At 40.2% G+C, this 15,903-nt stretch overlaps 1 long non-coding RNA gene across 1 annotated transcript in view; it reads right to left on the reverse strand.

Moving 5' to 3' along the window:
* Positions 1–10,498: 10,498 nt before the first annotated feature.
* Positions 10,499–15,903, reverse strand: part of LOC306662733 — a 90,671-nt gene continuing 85,266 nt past the window's right edge. The window contains exon 3 of the long non-coding RNA XR_013764214.1: positions 10,499–11,970. This is a non-coding gene — a long non-coding RNA (uncharacterized lncRNA). The remainder of the gene's footprint in view (positions 11,971–15,903) is intronic.

Consider the following 15,903-nt stretch of genomic DNA (forward strand, 5'->3'; position numbering starts at 1 on the left):
CCAGTGTCGGTGATTGATAGGGGAGGACCCGATTTCCCCTTTAAACTCCTCTGTTCCCTACCCCAAACCTTCTACTCTGGTCAGACCAGTCGGACAAACAATAGTCTTTTTTTGCATTAATGCCCAACCTCCCCTCGCCCCTCTCAAATGCCATCAATCAAGGCTTAGTCATTGAGCCCCAGCAAAGCCTCAATCTGCCTGCCTTAAACCCTCCCTTCTCAGACCTCTTTTTGCAGGTACTGTTTTCTAAACCATGTGGTGCAGGATTTTTTTTTTAAACGTGTGCTGTCTTGCACAGTACTCAAAATTGCCCATATTTGTTAACAGTCGTTTCCCCAAGGAAATTGGGAACTCCACTGCAGGTTTGGAGTTTGGCATAAGATCAGGGCTGAAAAATCTTGATTATTTTCCTTCTATATACATTCCCTAGTAACACCAATTAACTTTTTTTGTCAGAACAATCTGATGGTGGATTAAAGAGAGTCCTGGGAAATTCCTTTATACCTAATTTCAGCGGATAAAAATCAAAAGGTCTCAAAACACTTTTTCATTCCAGGTAAAGCTCAGGTCATTCCTCTGCACAATCTGAGGTGTTAAGGAAATCCTCAGGGTTAATGGTTATGGTTGGCAATTTGTGCTATAACCAGAACTCTTGTCTTTTGAACTTTCTGATGTTTGGTGTTTCCTATTACAATACATATTTAAGAGAAGTACAATACATGTGTAGAATGTGGGACAAATTGTGTGTGTGTGTGTGTGTGGTATGTTGGAGGTGTATAATTTTGATCTGATTGTTGTATGGTCAGAACCTGAATAGCAAATGCAAAAAATGAACATGCTTTTTCTATGACTAATTTGATTCATTTTCTTAAGAGTCAACCTGAGGAATATCTGCTAACACAAGGCCTGATGTGCTTTGAGTTTTTGCTGTTTTGCTTTGACAATGCATGGGACAGTGCCCTAGTTGAATTACTATGAAACTACATTTCTAAATACCTAATGACCATATACTACCATATTGTTTAATTTCTAAGCTAATGTTCTAGAGAGCAGCATTTTTCAAGCTGTATAGTGCAATCAAAGAATTCAGTGTATTATTGGCAGTTTATTTTCTTCTTTAATGCAATAGGATATGGAAAAATATCAGTGTGTCATATATAATAGTACTATTATTCTACAAAACTTCTATTTTGATTATGTATAAATGTGTAGGTGTATTCTTCTGATTTGTGATGTAAAATGTATTTTTTGCTGTGGGTTGGGGACCCAAGAGTTGAAAGCTACTGAAAGTGAACCTTATAGCCTATACTAAGACAGACAGTCTCAAATATTAATTGTTCATTCTGGATTTTCATGAATGCATTGTGAAGATAGGTTGTTAGAAGTTTTTATTGAGGGCAGATAGCTATCTTCTATATAATTATTTGATCATTACTACATGATAAAATAGAGTGCTTTTCTTTTCTGAGGACTATAATTAGTTAATCTTTTCAACTTGTTAAACAGCTGGCTTTTAGGATGACACTCAGAATTCTATTTGTTCAACACTTCAGTTTGACTAAAATGACCTAAATGTTAAATTTGCTCTCCAACTGAATGGTTTCCTTCTCAGGTTCATTTCCATGACTTTCTTTGATCTAGCTCCACCTGTAATTCCAGACTTATCTTCAATTATTCTTGTGGTAGGCAGCTTCTAAGACAACTCCTGTGAATCCCACCTACTCATACTGTTTTGTAATCCTCTCTCTTTGAATATGGGTTGGCCTTCTATCTGGCAGAAGTGATGGCATGTCACTTCTAAGACTAGGTCACAAAAAGACCATGGCTTCCATCTTTCTCTCTCTTTCTTCCGTACTGCATCTACTTTGAGGGCAACTGGCTATCCTCTTGTGAATTGTCCTATGGAGAGGCTCACGTGGCAAGGAGCTGAAGTCTCTGGCAACAACCAGGGAGGCCTGCCAATAGTCACATGAGGAAGCTTGGTAGCAGATCCTGTCCAGTTGAACCTTGAGATGACTGCAGTCACAAGCAGTACCTTTGCCAGGGACTGGGGTAAGCTCAGTCTGGATTCCTAACCCACAGAAATAAATGATGATAAATGTTTATTTTGTTTTGTTCTTTTGGTATTGGGGGTTGAACCCAGGGTATCTTAACCACTGAGCCACAACCCTAGCCTTTTTAATTTTTTATTTTGAGACAGGGTCTCGCTAAATTGTTAGGCTCTCACTAAGTTGTTGAGTCTGGCCTCAAATTCACAAACCTTGTAACTCAGCCTCCAGAGTTGCTGGGATTACAGGAGTACACCACCATGCTCAACTGTTTATTGTTTTAAGAAACTAAATTTTGTCACAGTTAATTATTTTTCAATAGATAATTAACTCATTTCCCTTTGTATACTCAATATTTTGGTCAAATATATTGTTTAGTGTTCTCAATACAAAACATTTTCCATTTTCATCATTCTAACTGCTTAAAATATGCTTTATGGCTCCATCCATTTCCCCACCATTCCTTTATACCTAAATTCTCTTTCCTTTTAGATCTAGTTTAAATTCCACCTCTTTTATTAACTCTTAACTTGATGAGCCCATTAGAAACTGATTACATTCTTCTTTCAACTTGGTGCTTTATAAATATTTTTTTATGACATACATTTTGGTGTTGTCTATGCACTGGATTTTTATTAATGCCTTTGTTAGTAGACTCCGGCAAACCACACCCAGCCAAGTCACTTGTAAAAGAAGGTTCTTTTTGAGTATATGGATGAATTAAATATGTTTTTTTTTCTTTTTAGTACCCATCACTAACTGAAGTCATGTTAAATTTATTTATTTATTTACTTTTCTATTGTTTATCTCTTCACTAGAATGTAAGCCCAGGAGAGCAAGGATTCAATCTGCTTTGATCACTGTCAGGTACTGCAGATAACAGGTTTTTGCTGAATGAATAAATGAAAGAGTAAATGGTTTGGGGTTTCTCTAGAATCAAGAGAAACCTATTATCAAATACATCTGAAGGGCACCTGTCTTATCCTCTACCGGCCAAAAAAGAACCCTTGATTTACCTATCAAAACTGTTTCTTTTCTCATCTTTCCAATGTGGAAGAATAACACCACGATTCATAAGGGAGCTCAGCTCCAAACCATGGAGTCATCTTAAATTCTCATCCTGAGTCCTCCTTTCCCTCAAATATCAGATCCATCAGCAAGACTCAGGGCTTAGCCTCCAAATATATTCAAAATTCTTTCTCTTCTTACCAGTTGTACTGCTTTGGTCCTAGTCTAAGTGACCATCCCTTCTCTTTTGGATCACAGCCCAACTCGTGTGGATTTCCATTCTTGGTGCCTATAGTCCATTCTCCATCCTGCAGTGGAGTCAGAAAGACCTTCCCAGAACATAAATCAAATTTCTTGCTTACAAGGATAGATCATTTCCCTTACTTAAAACCCTCCAGTAACTTCTGATCACAAACAGAATAAGATCTTTGTTCCTCACTTAACGGTGCCTTACCTGGTTGTGCCCTAGCATGCATCCTCAACCTCATCTCAGCATTCCTTTCCTCTTTTCACTATATATAAGCTATACTGATTTTCTCTCTCTCCCTAAAATACACTAAGTTATTCCCTTTTTGGAGCTTTGCATTCGTGGTTCCTTCTACCTACTTTCTCATCATTTAGATCTCGGCTTCGATGTCATTGCTTCAAAAAAAAATCTTCCTTGACTATTCTGGCAAAAGTTGACACTTGTACTCAAACTGCAGTTCCCCATTGCCTGATTTTTATTGCATGTGTACATGAAATCAAACTATACTGTTTAATTGTTTATGATCATTTCTTTCTTCATCTTCCTCCAAATCCCTTTCTACAATTAACTCTATGAGGAAAAGACTCTTGTTCTGCTTATCATTGAATCTTCAGTGCCTGGAACATGCCTGATACATAGGACAAGGACCACATATTTGTTGAATTAATATATTTAACTTTCCTTCTTAGTGCCTAGCAAGTAAACTGAAAAAATGTCCATTGCAAAGGCTCGATGATGAAAAAAACAGGTTTTTCTTTTTCTTCTGAGTCAACCCTCTGTAAGCCACAGTACAAGAAAGAATCCCAAGATTTGCTTTCTAATGACTTTGTTCCACCTAATCAAATGAGCCTTTGCTATGTAAACAGCCTGATTCTCTTGTTCCAAGATGGTGTCATTCAAAATTCAAGCTTGAACACTGGCATTATAGAGAGACAATAAAATTACTTTTCCTCCTATTTCCTCCATAATATACACTTCTTATTCTCATGAGTTCTATACCTTCTTTTATTGTTTACTTAATTTTAAAATTAACAAATTAAAATATTATGTTTTTATCATGCACAATGTGTATTCTGAAATATGTACACATTGTGAAATGGCTTAGTTGACCTCACTAACATATATATATGCATTACTTCACATACTTTTTGTGATAAGAATACTTAAAATCTACTATCTTAGAATTTTCAAAACACAATATATTGTTATAAATTATAGTCCCCACAATGTACATAGGCTGTATCTTGAACTTATTCCTTCCATCTGACTGAAATTTTATATCCATCATTTTCCCAGTCTTTTGCTTTCCCAGGTTCTGGTACCCACCGATCCCTTCTCTACTTCTGTGAGTTCAAACCATTTTAGATTCCATAGAGAAGTGGTTTGACTGGGACTGGGGCTGGAAGATCTGCTTCCAGGGTCATTTACTTATGTGCTGGCAAGTTGGTGTTGGCCAGTTGATTCTTGTTGGATTGTGTCAGTTGGATCATGAGGTATTTGTCTTTCTGTGCCTAACTTAATTTACTTAACATAATATCCTCCAGGTTTATCCATGTTATCATATTTCATATTTTCTTTCTTTCTTTTTTTTGGTGGTACTGGGGATTGAACTGGAACCTCACACATTAGGCAAGTGCTGTACCACCGAGTCCCCAGCCCCTTTATTTATTTATTTATATATTTATTTATTTATTTTTTTGTGGTGCTGGGGATGGAACCCAGGGCCTTGTGCTTGTGAGGCGAGCACTCTACCAACTGAGCTATCTCCCCAGCCCCGCTTGTATTTTTTTTTATTGATAGTCTTTCCCAGGAGTCAGTAAGTTCTTCTCTCAATTCTTTTTTCTTCTTATTGTTTTGTATACCCCTCCCCCCACATCAGTTTAAAAGATGTTCAATTAATGCAGAGTTGTATGTAATCTTTGTAAGATAGCTTCCAAGCCTAAAGTAATAGTACCAATCCACTCTGTGAGTACTTGGCTAACTTTGGTATGCTCTTCTAATATTAAAGAATACTAAATACCAATTGAATCTGTGTAGCAAATTATTCTAAAATTTATTGGGTGAAAACAATAACTGATTTTTTCTCTCTAAGTTTCTATGAATCAGAAATTCAATAGCTCCTTAGTTGGGGTTCAGACTGGGAGTCTTTTATGAGGTTTCATCCAGCTGTAAGTTGGGCTGTAGTCACCTGACACTTCCCAGCGTCACTCACTCACGTGCTGTCAAGTTGGTGCTGACCTGCTGTTCTTCAGCAGGAAGCCTCATCCACAAATCTGATTGAGCATCCTCGTGACATGGCAGCTGGCTTATCCTAGAGCAAGTGATCCAAAGGGACCAAGACAAGCTGCAATGCCTTTATGAACTAGGCTTCAAAGTCACTCTTTATCACTTCTGCTACATTCTATTAGTCATAAAGGCAAGCTCTAATTCAGCATAGAAGGGGATTCTACAAAGGCATGAATACCAGAAAGTTAGAAACACGGGGGTGGGGGGCACCTTGGAGGCTTGCTCCCACAGAAAGGTTGTCAGCAGCAGGAACTTTTTATTTAATAAACATGATATACAATGAAAAGTGGCTTAAATAATTATACTTACTATTACAGACAGAATAGTTCTTGGCTTTGATTGTCTCCTTCAAGACTAGGAGCTCTGACAACTTTAACATGCTGGGATGTCTCCCATCATGGTCACATGTTGGTTACAGTAGATTGGCAGACAGGACCACATTCGTGGGTAGGGGGATGTAAATTCTGAGAGTCAATTTTATTATGAAATATAACATTTATTGGAAGTACTATTATTGAGGTCTTGTATCCCACTAGCCAAGATCAGGTAATGTAGTCATGTGTAAAAAATACATTATATTGAAATCCATATGTTTGTAAGCATCAATGTTTTGTGAATGCATGCTCATTTTCAGCAAAATTAAGAAAATTATAGTGCCCATAGAAACTCGTCTTAAAATTTTTCTAGAAATATTTGGATAGCTATGAACACAGCTAATATTGTCTAGACTGAAAAACTCCAGGGACCTGGTATAAGAACTGTTTCCCTTGTGTCCTCCCCAAATCGAAGTGGGGAAGAAACAGCCTGAAAGCCACAGAAATGGCTTTTCTGTGATGCCATTGGCCTTTTCATGAAATGGCTCCTTCCACTAGGTGTAGTACATGTTAATGAATATAACAGAAAACAGTGACGGAGAGATGAAGGATTTATTGACCAGGCTCTTTCACTGAATGAGCACACCTGCTAATTAGCAGTAAATTGGTTGGAAAGTGAAATTTGAAAGCAAAATCACAGGTGTGAGTTCTGACATACATGGTTACAGATTACTCAGAATGTGCTAAAGTTGCGCTGAGAATCAAGGATTAGGCAAGATAATGAAGTGTGTATATACTTGGCAAAGAAAGATGTATATGTTTCATCGAATAGTATACTACGGTCCATAGTTTTGAAAATTAAAAATTTCCGATCCTTACAATGTTCAAAATAGGACAATTTAAAAATAACTGTATTTTTACAATTTACTGGGTATCAATCTAGTCCAAAGACACATGACAGCAACAGTCAATGTATTCTGCCCAAAAACTCTCTGGCCACAATGGACCTACATTCCTGGCCTTCACTCAATTTCCGGATCTTTCTTTGCTCAGGGCCAAGATACTGAAGTAAGGATTTATTAAAATTAGCATACCTGCAATTCTGGTTCTGAGAGGGAAAGAATTTAATATATGGGCTTGGTTCTGAGCTCTTTACTCATACTGTTTTGGCTGAGATCTTTGGCATTTTGTGTCCCATGAAGACGACGCCTGTATCCGGTTCCAGGTAACCTCGTTTTGGGACACCTGGTGCTACTGCCAATTCTCAAACCCTCTCCACATTCGCCAACACCCACCTGAGACAAGAACCATCCAGTTGCTGAAACTGTTAAGGGTGTTTTGTTTTCTTGAGGTGAACCACGCGCACAACACACCCCTTTTTGAGTGAAATAATGTCATTGTGAAGCCATTTGTAATCCCGGGATGGATGAGGTCAACAAACTCCTCAAAATTGCTGTCTCAGGAATAAATTTTGTTTGTGGTTGGGAAAACCAAGTGGGGAACGTTATGGGATAGGGAAAATAACTTATTTATTTTCTGGTGGTTAAGTGGGTGTGCTTTGTTTAAACCACGATGTAGTGCATTAATGAGCCAACGAGATGCCCAACGGAACAGCCTCCTCCCTTGTCCTACCGTCCACCCTGGAGGTGTGGGGGGCCCGCGCAATGCGGATCTGGGGTGGCGGGGCAGGAGGGGCCGCGACGCCCCAGAGGCCAAGGCGGAGGCGCCAGGACGCCGCTCCTAGCCTCTTAGGATACCAGGCGGCTACACGCAAGGTCGGGGGCAAGGCCGCCTCGCGTGACGGAGCCACCAGGAGGGGGGAGAAGGAAGCGGGGTTGGCGGCCCGAGGGCGAACGGCGCGGGCGGCGCCAGGCTGGGGGCGGCAGCGGGCGGGGTGAGTGCAGCACATCCTCAGGGGAGAAAGGAGCCTCCGCAATGGGGGGGCGGCCGGGGCAGCAGCCGGAAGGCGGGGTGGGGGGCGGTAAGGAGGGAGGCGGGCGGGGCCTCCTGCGCGCAGCCCCAGTAGGGTTCCGGAAATTTTCCACTCCTGCTCCGAGCGCCAGCACCGCCGAGGCGCAGCCCGCCCTTGAGCACCCAGGGCCCACGTGATGGTGATTCACCAGGCGCCGCCTCCCGAGCCGGGAGCCGGCTTGCAGAGGAGGAGGAGGAGGGAGGGGGGACGAGAGGGAGGGTGTTGAGGAGAGGGGAGGCTAGAAAGGAGGGGAAAGAGGTGTTGGAGATTGGGGAGACGCCAGGTGCGGTGGCCGGGCGGGTGCGGGTGGAGGTGGAGGCGACCACCACGCCCTACCCGTCCCGCCTCTGCGAGCTGGGAGGCTGCCTAGTGCTGGGCTACGCACGCATAGCAGTGGCGCTTTACGCGCTCGCCTACGACCCGAAAAACCTAGAGAGCCCTAAAACGCCAGGGCTAATCCGGGGTGCTTTGAGGAAAGCCGCAGGGGGGCCTCCAGCCCCGGCGAAAAGCGAACCGGCCGGGCCCCATAGGGATGCCCTTCCTGGGAGACTGCAGTCCGGGAAATGGTTAGGCCCTGCTGGCCTCTGTCGGTAATTGTGGTGACGTGGTGAAATGTGGCAGTGGGGAGCCGAAGTGCACCCGAAGGAAGGACGAAGGGATGCAGCCTTGGCCCATTGTCTGTGACCAGGAATCCCCACGGCTGTCGTAGTTGTCAGTTTAAAGCCCCAGACCCACGAGGAAATTCCTAAGGCTTTGGTAAGCATGGAATTGGGAGTGCAGCTGCTTCCAGAAGATTCCCCATGAAGACTTTTCGAAATCGGCATACCAAAGATTTCCTCTTATCTCTCCGCTGTGTTCAGTGGATATTACACAGACACCCCGCCCATATCTCAGCTCTTGTAAGGAAACATTTATTGCAAAAATACTGCAACCGTTTCATCTCATATCCTTTTGATTCTTTCTAGTAATTAATGACCTTTTTCCTTTTAAGTCGTCCAAGAGCAAAGTCTTGGAAGCAAATTACGCCCCCCCCCCCAAAAAAAAAAAAAAAAAAGCCACACTGGCCACTGACCTGAATTAGGAAGTTAAAATCTTTGTTTACCAAGAGACTTTCATGGGAAGAAGACATTGTTGTGGGTCTTCTCTGTTCAAGTTCCCCCTCAGCCTTGCCTGGGGGCTTGGGGGTCCTGACTCTCATCTCCCCCAGCCCCTCACCTTGAGGCAAAGAACTGAGAGGAGAAAGCCGCTGAACCTGCTGGATAGCCCCTATTTTCTACATTTGTTTTAAATTCTCCGAAACTATATTTTCTCAGTTTTTTTGTAATTAGAATTACTATAAGAATAGCTATTAGATATCTCTTGTGGTTGACACTATTTTACAATTCCTATAAACGTGCATATTATTTCATCAACTCTGTGAGATAGGGTCTATTCATATCCGGTTATCTGCCTTTTACAAAAGAGGAAATTGAGGCATGGGAAAGTTAGGTATTTGCCCAAGACTATCCAGTCTGTAAGTGGAGGAACTAGAATTTGAACCCAGACAGGTGAATCCCATGCAATGGTCACTATGCTATAGGAATTGCCGATTAATTTAATTGTATTGAAGTATTAAAGTTACATTTTGGTAGCATTTTTTCCTTCTATTTATTTAGCCTTCATGAAGTTTATTTTGGAGAACTGTTCAGTTTGTATAGGAAATCACACAATTTAAAAAATGAACCCTTACGAAGAAATCATGCATTCCGAGGCAGTATTACATTTTTCTTACTTGGAAGATCACTGAAATATTTGACCTAGGAACTTATTTTCTTCAGGAGAAGTGTTCAGCTTCATATAAAGTTAGCCCATAGCACATGGTAAACTCTCCAGGAGAATGACAATGAGGTTCTTTGATCTTCAGTGTTCAATAAATACTATTGATTGAAATGTACTTGGGAAGTGAACACTCTTGAAAGGGTAGATGATGTAATAGCAAATGAAAGGAAATTTCCATAAGATACATAAATATTGGACAGATTCACTGGGAAGATACTACTTTTTTTTTTTCTTCCTGGAAACTTCTTTTTCTGCTCTTGAAATCTTCCCTAACTGACCAAGACTGGATTAGAAACCTCTCTTGTGTGGTGGTACCCAGGATCTACTAGTGTGGTGCTGTCTCCCACATTCTCCTTATTGCCTGATCACCTGGCAGTATTTGAAGGGCAGGCATCTTGTCCTGCTCCAGGGTGTGTCCTTAGAGCTCACCATGGTTGTGTGTCCTAGAGTGATGGGAATTTTGGAGCACAGCAATGCTTGTTCATAGATTGAATTTACATGATTGGTCAGCCTTGTCTTGTTAGGTGTAAAACTGCAAGACTAATATGAACATTGTCCCTGTCCAATCTTAGGGTCCATACTGAACAACTCCCCCACCCTACTTCTTTCTCACATTTCCTTGTTCCCTCCCTCCCTCCCTCCCTTCCTTCCTTCCTTCCTTCCTTCCTTCCTTCCTTCCTTCCTTCCTTCCTTCCATCCATCCATCATTACCACTAGATGTAAACTGCCTGTGACCAGGGATACATATTTTATTTGACTCTTCTGTATCTATCCCACTGCCCATATATTTTGCATGTGATAGATTTTGATGTTTGTTATGTAACAAAAACAACCTTTGAACAATTTTATGTCTGGTTAGTAGACTTTATTTCAGTACCCAAGTAATTAAGGCTATAGCCTTAATCCTGGTCTTACAAATTAGGGTCTTCAGAATGATAGAATCACAGAAATTTTTATTTTTTTTTTTCATTGCTGACAGACTTATAACTGCTGTGCCCAATACATAATTAATAGCCACACATGATTATAGGTGGATGAAAATGAAATAAAATTAACAATTAAGTTTTTCACTAGCATTAGCTACATTTTAGCTCTATTGTGTCACTAGTGGCTATTATATTGGATAGCACTGGTACTGATAAATTTATTAGGCAAAAAGTTATTGGGCAGAATTGATGTTAAAAAATAGGTAAAAGTATGGTTTTATTAGCTTAAGTATGTTATTATTACTAAAAATACTTGAAAATGCTTAGTAGTAGCATTTTTAAAACATCACATTCTTATTTCAGATGGCTATTATTTCATATAGGACAATATTTTCTTCCTTAACAGTAGTGTTTAAATTAAGTCATGTCTAAACATATTTAGGAGAACCAGTGGTTCAAAAGGATTCCCATTTGTATTCCTTTAAAGTAACTATTCATCCCAGTTGATCCTTTGTGGATCTTAATTTTTTTCTTTAAAAGTACTGTAATCAGCTGGGCGCAGTGACACATGCCTGTAATCTCAGAAGCTCCGCTGGTTGAGGCAGGAGGAATGCGAGTTCAAAGCCAGACCCGGTCTCAAAATAAAAAATATAAAGGACTAGGAGGTGGCTCAGTGGTTAAGCACCCTTGGGTTCAATCCATGGTACCCCCTGCCCCCCACAAAAAAGTGTTGTAATCAACTTAAGTCACTGCCCAAGTTTAACATTTACAAGATTTGGCTGTACTTTTAAAGCTTGCGTGATTGAGAAACTAAAATATTCAGTAATGTTGGTAAAGGACAAATGCCAGATAGTTTTGGGCAGACCAAATATATATTTAATGACATCACACATACAATACAGACAGTTCTCAATTTACAAACATTCTATTCAGAAGCAGGACAAATATAAAACATACTGGGTATACCTTCTTTAAAATCCTCAGTAGCACAGTATCACCAAGGTAGCCATTGTATAAACAAACCAATTAGTAAATAACAAGGGAAATTAAAAACACATGTTGAGATTCTTAGAGAATGTATAGCTTGAGTTGGGGCAGCAATGAAGAGCCTGCAAGAAACTCTGGGGGAGTTTGTTGAGGTTATTTCAACAGTAGAGCAGATTTGCCTAAATGGTAACCCCCTGACAAAAATAGTCTTGTTGCTTCTCCAGTCCCCCATGCCACGCCCCTCTGGGCAGTGCATTTCCCCACTCCTCCAGGCTCTTCAAATTCTCTAGTTTCAGTTCTGTCAGTTTAAAGTGTTGTGACTTTGGGCAGGTTTAGTAGCTTCTCTGAGCTCCAGTTTCCTAAACTGTAAATTAGAAATAACCTGTCAAGTACTGAGAATTAAACAAAAATTTATGCCAAGTTATAGAGAAGTCATAGGATTATAATTATAAGTAATTGTGAAACTCAAAGATTCTTCCCCCACCAAGGTCAAAGTGGCCATCAGTATATGTATATGATGAGAATCTGGTTCATCAAAATTTTTAAGCAGGGGCTGGAGATGTAGTTCAGTGATAGAGCACTTGCCTAGCTTGCATGAGGCCCTGGGTTCAATCTCCAGCACTGAAAATTTTATATATATATATATATATATATATATATATAATGAAGGTTGATGGTTTGAGGGTACTAGGGTATCCTGGGAGGTAAGAGAGTGATATTTAAAAAAAAAATAAAAAGAGATGGAAGACTGAAGGAAAACAATTCAACTTGGAAGGCACCTAGGTAAATACCACCTTTTCCTTTAAGGAATGAGTGTAATTGCTTGTATTTTCTCTGTACTTCCTTCTTCTGTTTCATTGATTATTCCTAAGGCTAAAGTTTCTACTTTACATTCCAATTCATCTGACATAGCCTATTTTTTTTTTTTTTTTTAAACAGTGTTGCTTACTTTGGTTTTCCAGTTGTCTTTTGCTGATGGCGCTTTTGTGAAGGGCAAATTCAAAGTATAGCTAGCTGCTGCAGGGCAGTGGTAGGGAAGTGGTGGTCATGCTTACAGGGGAGACTGGGTAGATTCCCAAGAAACAGTGTCAGTCACAGTAAATGCTAGTCTAAGACAGAGGCAGCAGTAATTAGACTATACCAAATCAAATGAAACCAAGCAAGCAAAAGAAATACAAGGACACACACACACACACACACACACACACACACACACACACACAGGAGGGGGAGGAGTTGAAAGTAGAGGAGGCAGTGATATGGGGAAGGACACCAAAAAGGATGGTGGCTAATACCAATAGCTCTAAGCACGATACATGTGTCAGTCAACTAAGCCTCCTGGAAACCCTATGAAACAAGTACATTATTGTTATTATATCCAACTGAGGCATAGGGTGACTTTGCCCAATGTCACACAACTCTTAAATGGTACAAATGAGAATTAAACTTAGGCATTTGCCCTAATGTTTGTCCTCTAACCACTGCACTAGCAGCTCTCCAGCTGTCTGGTCTCAGAACCCCTTGTACACTTTTTGTTTATTTGTACTGGGGATTGAACCTTGGGGCACTTTACCATGGAGCTGCATCACCAGTCCCTTCCCACTTTAAAAAGTTTTTATTTTGAGACAAGCTCTCAGTAAGTTGATGAGGCTGGTCTCAAACTTCTGATCCTTCTGCCTCAGTCTCCAGAGTCACTGGGATTACAGGCATTTGCCACCATGACTGATTCTCTTGTACTCTTAAAAATTATTGAGGAGCACAAAGAGGTTTTATCTATTGATATTTACTATGTGAAAAATTAAGACTGAGAAATTTAAAAAATCATTAATTCATTTAAAATAGTAATAAACTGATAATATGCTCCCATGAATAATACTTTAAAATGAAACTAGTGCTGGGGATATAGCTATGTGGTAGACTGTTTGCCTAGCAAGCACATGGTCCTTAATTTGATCCCCTGAAAAACACACACACGCCCACACACACAAACACACACACACACGCCCCCCCCACACGCACACACATGCGCGCGCGCGCGCGCACACACGTGGGTGATTATATTTTTCAAAACACTTTGAGAATGCCATCAAAGAATGAAAAGTCAAGAGTGGCATCATTTTAAAGTTTTGCAAATATCTGCACTGCCCTGTACCTCTTTGGGCATGACAGTGGTTGAGAAGAGAATACTACAAGGTGTAAGTGATGTTTCGAAACCGGAATGAGTCTCAGTGAGCGCCCCATGTGGCCTATCTGAGGAAAACATGGAAACTGAAGAAGGTAAGGATGACATCTGGATTTTTATACCTCTTTAAATTGTAGTAGGTTGTTTAGGTTCCCTCTTTCTCATTACCTATCCACCTAGCTCCCCCCACCCCACCCCACACATACACATTTGAGTTCAGTTACCAAAATTGACTCAGACCACATGGGATACTCACTGCAGACAGGCCTGAGTTCCCGTCACATATACCCATTAATCTCACATTTCATCTCCTCGTCTTAACCACTGTCACACTGAAAGAGGTAAAGTCAGTATAGAAATTTGTGAAACTGAAAATTTTGTGTTAAGAATTCAAGATTGGAAGTGATTTTGTACTTCATTAGGGATGGCCATATCTGAGGCCTGGCAGGCAGATGACTTCCTGTTGGTTGAATTGTTTGTTAGTGACAGGAGTGGAGGTAGAACCCAGGTCTCCCATATCCTCATTCCCACTCCTGTCATGTTATGGAAATTAGTAAATCAAATTATTCAACCACTAGAGATATCTATTTCCACCCCAAAGCTTGTGAATCAAAATCCATAAAGTTAGTGAAAAATTCACATACTTCCTCAATGCCATTGTGAAAAATTACCTCGCTCCTTCCTAGATTGCCCTTCCCCAAAAATTCTTGGTCTGTTTGCTGTTTTGTTAGGATTTGTTACAACTTCTTGCTTATTGCCTTTTGCTTCACAAAGCAGTGCAGAAGAGAAGATGAACTTGATATTGGAAAGAGGTTAAGAATATGAGAACAAGCAGTTCTGTGATATCTGAGAATACTGATTGGACAGTCCCTGTTATCTACAGGATCTGCTTTTCTTAAGGATGAGCATATTTTGGTCCCTAACTTTCCAAGACAAACACATTCCTACCAACATGCTCCCTGGACAAGCTGTTCTGGTATTTAAACTTGCTACTGAAAGGGGGTTAAGTCCAGGACACACACACACATTCAATGGGGGGCAAGCTGTAGTTGGCTATGTTAGCACCTCATTATACAACAGATCCAGGATAAAGTGAATCCAGATGTGTTATCAGCAAGTAACTAGTACTTAACGTTTTTAACCCATTAGGCTAAAATTCACTTTCAGAATTTGGGGGAAGCCAGAAGTTAGTTAATTAGCTAGTCATCCCTAGTTACTTCATAATTGATTCTAAGTTGACTATAATTTACAGTGTATTTCAAATTAGAGGGTACTGATTATAACCATATAAGACATGTATATAAATGTATACAAACATGAATATAAATATTCTACAAATATATCTCTGGTGATAATTAGGAATTAATTTCTAGGACAAAGTTCCTTTGATACCCTGATTCTTTTTCCTGGCAATTTCATTTAGAAAAATCAGGAGAACATGTATCTAACAGGTAATAGTCTAATTTCCTTCCTCTGGGTGATCAAGCTGCAACCATAGTCATTGTGATTCCTAAGAGTAAACTTCATGGATAAGTCCTGGTTAAGGACCTCCCTCCCTTTTCTGTAAACCAAGATTCAACTTTTGTTCTACATCATAAGCTTTGTAACCCAAATATACAAAAAAGAGTTGACGAGAAAAGGTGATGAATGCCTTTTCTGATCATTTGGCTTATTAAGAATATGGGCTGTTTGCATCACTTGGCCCCAAAAGGTGAGCAGCTGAGGGTGAACATTTCATTTGCTTTCATATATTTTAGGTCTGTCTGCTGAAATTACATTTTCTGATGAACACAATGAAAAACTTCTTAGCTAATCTTTACTTAGTTGAGAATATTGTATCCTAGTATGCTTTTTGATATATTAAAATAGATGAAAGATTTAGGTTTTTTATTTGACTTCAGGGATGCTGGATGGTAATATTAGGAAACATTCTTCAGAGGTACCTGTTATGCTGCAACTGGAGGAACCCCTATAGTACAGTAGTCTAGGTGTGCAGGATGCTAGCTGTGACTGCCCAGCTTGATGCCTGCCTCTGTGTTTGACTAGCTGTGTGCTTTACTGTCACCACTGTAAAGGATGGATTATAACTCCTGAGGGTTTAATGAACCCATACTT

Source organism: Sciurus vulgaris, assembly GCF_902686455.1.
Source record: "Sciurus vulgaris genome assembly, chromosome: 5".
Taxonomy (NCBI): domain Eukaryota; kingdom Metazoa; phylum Chordata; class Mammalia; order Rodentia; family Sciuridae; genus Sciurus; species Sciurus vulgaris.